We start from the raw sequence: 6,695 nt of genomic DNA on the forward strand, positions 1-6,695 counted from the left end.
GAAAAACAGTAAAGATGTTGGACTGTGATCCTCCAGAGGCTGATGAAGGTTAATCATTCATATTTTATTATTGTGTTGATTCAAGGACAGATCACGTTTGTGATCTGTCCTTGTTCTTCTTTAAACACCAGTTTCATCCTGTTTTACTGGTGTGGAATGAATGAATAATCCATCATAAAGCACATTGAAATGTGAATTATAAATCAAATGCATTATTTTCCCCTGTTCAGTCACAAAGTGAATGGGTTTTTTCACTCCCTGAACATCAACAAAAAATCCCCAAACCGGCTACAGGCTCGACCAGTCCAGTGAAAAATTTGCTAAAATCGCCAGACTGTTCAACTCAAAATGACTGGACAGCGCCACCTAGAAAATTTTAAAATGAATTGGGAGCAAACACACATCCACAAAATTCACAGCAGTGACAGAGCTCCAGGAGACAAGCAAAAAAGACAATAATAATTTGGTTATTAGGCCCGAGCCTGGGACTACGTCCCAGCAAGGGACTCATTAAAACCGCGTCCGGAGCATGGAAAATGGCAAAAATCAAGTGCACACCCTCACATTCAGGACATCTCCTCGCACAGTTTTCATCAGAAACATTTCAAATTTGGTCAAATCCCACTAAACCCATGTGTGATTAAAGATTATCAATTATATTTTGAAAATGACTTTGGGTGTGGTCAGGGTGAATTTTCAAGCATATAACAATTTTTGGAATATTTCAATAAAATATTTCCTTCACACATTTTTTGTTGGAAAAATGCGAATACAGCATTTATGCACATTTATGAGCTGAACGCAATGATATGCAAATCAAGGCAATCTCTCACAAAAAGGCTCTCTAGCGCCCTCTTCAAATTTCATTTTCAAAAATTCATAGAAGACAGTTGATTTGTTGTGGACTTGTGAAAAAATTCACAGGGGCCTTATTTGTGATGGGGCACAATGTGAGAAAGTCACATGACTGTAGCTGTTATGGTTTAGGAGAAAAATAATGGGTGGAAAAAAAATTCCATTATTATCATTAGGCCTGAGCCTGGGACTCCGTCCCGGCGAGGGACTCATTAAAACCGCGTCCGGAGCATGGAAAATGGCAAAAATCAAGTAGTAAATACGCCCCGACATGGCAGTGAATGGTGTCAAAAATTAGAACATGACAAGCTCTAATTTTCACAAAAGACCCCGAGAAAAAATAACGAAAGACGACTCGGTAGCGCCACCTCAAACTTGGATTTTCATGGGGCCAATGGGAGCCCGACTCAAAGTCAATGTAAAAATACGAAACTCATATAAAAAAATAGAACCCCTAAAATGTACAGGAAGTTGGCCATGTTGTATCAAAGCCGGGAATGACAAAAGTGCACGCCCTCACATTCAGGACATTTTCTCGCACAGTTTTCATCACAAACACTTCAAATTTGGCCAAATCCCACTAAACCCATGTGTGATTAAAGATTAACAATTACATTTTGATTATGACTTTGGGTGTGGTCAGGGTGAATTTTCAACAAAATCACAATTTTTGGAATATTACAATAAAATATTTCTCTTTCAGACATTGTTTGTTGGGATAAAGCTAATACAGTGTTTATGCACATTTGTGAGCTGAACGCAATGATGTGCAAATCAATATGCTCTCTAGCGCCCTCTTCAATTTCCATTTTCAAAAATTCATAGAATACAATCAATTTTTCGTGGACTTGTGAAAAAATTCCCAGGGGCCTTATTTGTGATGGGACACAGTGCGAGAAAGTCACATGACTCTAGCTGTTATGATCTAAATAATGGGTGGAAAAAATGTTTCCATTATTATTATTATTAAATGTGCCGCTTTGAAGCCACTTTTGACCCCCTGAACATTAACAAAAAGTCAATTTTATTGGTTCTAAAATTCAAGACTGGTGAAAAATTTAGGTTTTTGAAATTCCTACTGAAAAATATTGAAAAATGACTCGGCAGTGCCCCCTACAACCCCAATGCATTTTTTTTTTTACAAAGTTTGACATAGACATTTGAAAATGCAACCATGTTTCCGTGGTAACATAATAAATGTGTCATTGAAATGAATGGGGTTCAGAGTACTGGACTTTGTTGTAGACTAAATAGATGCTCTACACTCAAACTATGGCCTGAAATTCAAGATTGGCAACAAATGTTGTATTTTCATGTGCAAAAAAATTTATGTTTCAAAATGACTCAATAGCGCCACCTCAAAAATCTAAATACATCACGGCAATGAGAGACCTTTTTCATCATAGACAAATGAAAATTTGGCACAAAAATAGAACACAACAAGACAAGTAAAAAAATTATACTATGACCCCACCCTAAACCCTACAGGAAGTCGACCATTGTGGACGGAACCCCATTTTTTCAAAATTTTACCTCTCACATTTGAATTTTTTGCGCATCTGATTTTCATTCAAGAGACTTACAAATTGGTCAAAATGAACTAGACCAGGGGTCGGCAACCTTTAACACGCAAAGAGCCATTTGGACCCACTTTCCACGTAAAATAAAACACTGGGAGCCGCAAATATTTTTTGACATCTAAAATGAAGATAACACTGTGTATAATAATAATAATAATAATAATAATATAACGTAGGTTTTATTTTCACAGACAAGCCTTCTACACGTGGCAGATAAATATGGCAAAAATAACAAGTGCATAAAAAAATATAACTCACCAAGCCGCTGCATCAGTGTGAGCCCTGCACTGATTATGTGATTATGTCTACTCTGCTCCGCAGTTTCTTTAAAAAAAAACAAAACTCTAAAGGCGTATCGTTTAATCCCAGGTGCTTATTCTCCATGTGCCAAAGCAGTTTTGAAGGTTTCATTGCCTCATTTGCTCTTCCCGCATATTATGCAGAGCGAACTGTGCGTGAGAGTCACCTGTAGCGACAAACCCAGATTTTGTCTGTTAAATTCATCTTTCTTTTTCTTGGAGGTCGTAGTCTCCTCTTCTGGCTCCTCAGTTGTCCTTTTTCCCCTTTGTTAAAAGCTCTCCAAAGACTTTTGTTTTGGGCGACGTGTCTGATGTGTTATACGTGAGACGTCATCGCGGAGACAAGAGCAGATAATATACTTGACACTACATCAAATAGATTTCTGTGGCGATTTCCAGCAGGATTTTCATGATACATCTACGGACGAGCTTATTAGTGTGTCATTAGGGACGGGCCAAAGTTGCTCCTGACCCCTGTGCGCACAGCGTCTCAAAATCAGGGCTTTTTACGCAGGACTGTGAGCTGTGTCTGTGTGTGTGTGTGTGAGACGTGAGAAGGTGAGCGGTGTTTGTTTTGAACATTGTTCCGCGAGTGTGACACTTATTTTGAGCAACGAAAAATAAGAAAATATCATTTAAAATTATATAATTAAATTTTTTTTTTATTTTATAATTATATAATTTTATTATTTAAAATATAATTTTTATTTTTTTATATAATTAAAATTTATTTTCCCATGCCATGCAGAGCCGCAGTATAAGGCTGAAAGAGCCGCAGATTGCCGACCCCTGAACTAGACCCATGTGGGATTATAGGCTACTCTTCTGAATTTTTTAAAGTCATAAAATGTGGGTGTGGCCAGCCTGCAATGAAAAAGACATTTTTTGAAGTTTTAAATGACCCGTAACGCAAACATACAGTATCCTATTTCCCGGCATTAATATACATTTTGTTTTCAGAATCTTGATCTGAGTGCATAGACATGCAATTTACATATGTCAAACATTACATTGCTCCACAGCGCCCCCTTGAACTTATTTATGGTACGCAAACAAATTACTTTGTCACAAACATTTGAAATTTGGCATGGACATCCCTCTTGCCATACTGAAAAAAAAAAAAGCCAATGAGAACATACCTCTATTTCCAAAGGTGTTGCCATGGCAACGTCTGACATTTCCCATTGAAATACATGGGTTTTGTTTAACAGGGATGAAAAATAATTACTGTGTCATAGACCATTGAAATTTGGTACACTTATTCCTCTCATCATACTGAACAAAAAAGCCAACGAAGACATACCTCTATTTCCAACCGTTCAGGTGCAACAAGGTCATAAATGGTCTCATTGGAATGAATGGAGTAGTACTCCACTCTGGAAAGTGGCGAGTGGGAGGCTTTACTCCTGGCACATACGTGGCATGCTGAGACATAAGCCCTGGTGTCTTTGTCGACGGTGGGCCACCAGAAGTTACGTCTCAAGAGGGAGAGTGTGCGGTTAACCCCTGAACGGCAGGTGAACCGAGAGCAGTAGACCCATTCAAGCACCTTAGAGCGGACAGGATCTGGAACAAAGAGAGTACCAAGTGGGCCATTACCTGGATCACGATGGGTGTGTTGAGCCTCCTGGACTAGGTCGTCAATCTCCCACTGGACAGCCACGACCACACAGGTAGGGGATACGATGGGCTCCTGCGGGGTGGTAGTATCCTCCTGGGAGAACTGTGCATCCGGCTTGATGTTATGGGATCCCGGGCGATAGGTGAGTATAAAGTTGAATCTACTGAAAAATAGTGACGAGCGGGATTGACAGGAATTTAAACATTTAACGGATTGAATGTAAGATAGGTTTTTGTGCTCTGTCCAAATCAGAAAAGGATGCTCCACCCCCTCCAACCAGTGACGCCACTCTTCCAGGGCAAACTTGACTGCCAGCAGTTCTCGTTCCCCCACATCGTAGGTGCTCTCAGCTGGGGAAAGGCAATTAGAGAAAAAGGAACAGGTAGACAATTGATTATGGGGTTCAAACCTTTGTGAGAGAACTGCCCCAACACCTTTGTCTGAGGCATCCACTTCCACGATGAACTGGCGGGAGGGATCAGGCTGACGTAGGATCAAGGCCGAGGTGAATAGGTCCTTCAGCTTTTCAAAGGAGGACTGGGGCTCAGAGGTTCAACAGAACTGTCTGGAGGCAAAGGTGAGTTTAGTGAGTGGAGTAACAACAACAAGGCTAAAGTCCCTGATGAAACGCCTGTAGAAGTTGGCAAACCCAATAAATCTTTGGCCTACATCCACCAACAGGAAACAACTTCTCTCAGTGACCGCTTTAATCTTTTCTGTGTCGGCTTTTACCTCTCCATACCCCACAATAAACCCCAGGAAACTGATCTTATCTGCGTGGAACTCACACTTCTCTATGTCAAGGCAGAGTTTATTTTCCAGTAGTCGCTGGAGGACCTGGCACACGTGGTGTTGGTGTTTCCTGTAGGGACTTGAGATGACATTCTGCTTCTTTCATTACACAAATACAAAATGATTGAGAAAATACTGAAGCACGACGTTGATGAGGTCCTGGAAGACTGCCTGAGAATTGGTTAATCCAAAAGACATGACTAAATATTTGAAATGTCCCTGGAAAGTTTTGAAGGTAGTCTTCTATTCGTCCCCTCCCGTATGCAAATCCCATATATACGTAGATGAAGCAGTCAGTTGAGAGCGGGGTTGTTTGCAGTAGTCCTTGAGTGAATCATGGGCAGTGGGGTCAGAGACACGGTAGTCCATACGGGTCGAGGCGAACTGGGTCGGAAGATGAGAGGTTCATACTGGTCATGGAGAGCTGGGTCGGAGGCAGAGGAGCTGTGCAGGTTCAGGGAGCGGGATTTGGCGAGGAACAAAAGACATCCAACTGAGCACAAAGCAACAAATGCAAAACACGAGACTGAGCCAAGCAGAGCAGTACCACTGTGGACAATCTGGCGCTGAGTGTCAGGTCCTTGGTCCCTTTGTCCTCCCCAGGTGCAGCTTGATTAACAAGTAGTTGCAGGTGTGCATGGGAAGAGCCCGAATCGCTGGCCAGTTCCAAGCTCTGACACAGAAGGGAGAAGGAAAACAGCACAAAAACACAGGACGGACTGGGCTCTTGACACTTATAAACTTTCCCTGTGCTCTGTAATATAAACTGCCTCTGTCGTATAAACTTTATTTGTGCTTTGCCGTATAAACTTTCTCTGTCGTATAAACTTTCTCTGTCATATACTGGTTTAGTCCAGGTTCAGTCCTGGTTTCGTCCTGGTTCAGTCCTGGTTTAGTCAGTTCCACAGAGGAAAGTGGAAAAAGTCACATTTACACAAAAAATGACAAGGTTCCTGTTTTTTTTATTTTTTTATTTTTATTAATTTCATGAATAGATGTTTAGGTTTAAATGGCAGAGCTCATACCACAGATACTTCAACACAAAACTATCTTTTCAGTTTTGTCTCACATAAATACACAAAGAGCCTAAAACAATGAATCAGATATTTATATGAAGAGTTATAATGTTAGAAAAAAAAAAAAAAAAATGCCTTTGCTAATATAAAACTATAACTTTTTAACAATAATTGGTTGCAATTTTCTGCCTAGCCAGTAGGTGTCACTGTAGTATGAGGAATGATGCGGTAGTCGCTTGAAGTTGCCTCTCATTGAGATATAGACAGAAAACTGTGGTTTAATTGTTTAAATGTTCTTTTAAATGGTTTGGAGAACAACAATGATATTTGATACTGATAAACAATGCTGTAATGAGCGTCATATCTTAAGATTATTGTTCATTTAATTTGTAGAACCGAGGATTGGCTCAGATTGACCATCCTGTGAAAACTAACGGCTCATGCAGGGGAAAGACTGAGCTACGTGAGCTAGTGTTACATACAAATCAGAGGCAAATGTTATGAATGTTTAAGCATGTTTTATTGTTTTGTG

This window comes from Periophthalmus magnuspinnatus, chromosome 14 (genome assembly GCF_009829125.3).
Source record: "Periophthalmus magnuspinnatus isolate fPerMag1 chromosome 14, fPerMag1.2.pri, whole genome shotgun sequence".
Lineage (NCBI taxonomy): Eukaryota > Metazoa > Chordata > Actinopteri > Gobiiformes > Gobiidae > Periophthalmus > Periophthalmus magnuspinnatus.